At 36.6% G+C, this 798-nt stretch overlaps 1 non-coding gene across 1 annotated transcript; it reads right to left on the reverse strand.

Annotated features, from left to right (window-relative positions):
- Positions 1-582: 582 nt before the first annotated feature.
- Positions 583-648, reverse strand: Smp_tRNA_00890_Gln_TTG.1.1. Its single transcript has one exon. It is a non-coding gene (tRNA).
- Between the last annotated feature and the right edge of the window lie 150 nt (positions 649-798).

A 798-nucleotide genomic window follows, 5' to 3' on the forward strand; every position in this document is an offset into this window, starting at 1 on the left:
AAGAATATTATCTGGCGTGGTCAAGAAGAGGAGGAAATGGTTCAATAAGAAGTTCAATAATCGAACACCATGTGAGCATAGGTCACTCAATCAAGACAGACTCTGCGTTCAAAGTCATCTACAAGGTAAGTAGAAGTCTTCCGAAGACAATTATATTGCATCTTCATGGCATTGTCGAAGCAATAGCTATACATCTGGGAAAACCACAATTGTATGTCTTCTACCATAGTCTTAGTGTCCCATAAGAATTTTTCTCCATACCCATTTTCCTTTATAGCCATCTACTTCCCCTTCCATCTGCCCCTCAAACCTTCTACTCTCAACTGGTTTATTTATGTTTCTACGATCCTCCTGATTACATTTAATCTCAATTTCAACATTTTATCTTATCATGCTGAGCCATCCTTTCCTAATGATAATTTCCTTATCTATATTTTGATGAATATTTAAGCTACTAACAATCAAACGATTATTAAATTTAATAAGCAAAGATGGATAGTGGCTAGCAGTGGAATCCAGGACGCGCATTTCGTCCTATTTGGGACTCGTCAGCTGGACGTACCTGCATCTCAGAGTTGATGTTCACTCTGGGACTCGAACCCAGTACCCTCGCTTCAAACGCCATCGCGTTATCCACTCGGCCACTGAGTCCTGATAGCCACTTGCTTGTGCGATGGGGTGAAGTTAAATTCACTTTAGTATTGTTTCGACAAATCAACTGAAAAAAAGAAAAAGTTAATTAAATTTTAATTACAAAAATAATATTAAATTAATATTTAATATATTTTTTTAAATAAC

The sequence above is a fragment of the Schistosoma mansoni genome, chromosome 2, assembly GCF_000237925.1.
Source record: "Schistosoma mansoni strain Puerto Rico chromosome 2, complete genome".
NCBI lineage: Eukaryota > Metazoa > Platyhelminthes > Trematoda > Strigeidida > Schistosomatidae > Schistosoma > Schistosoma mansoni.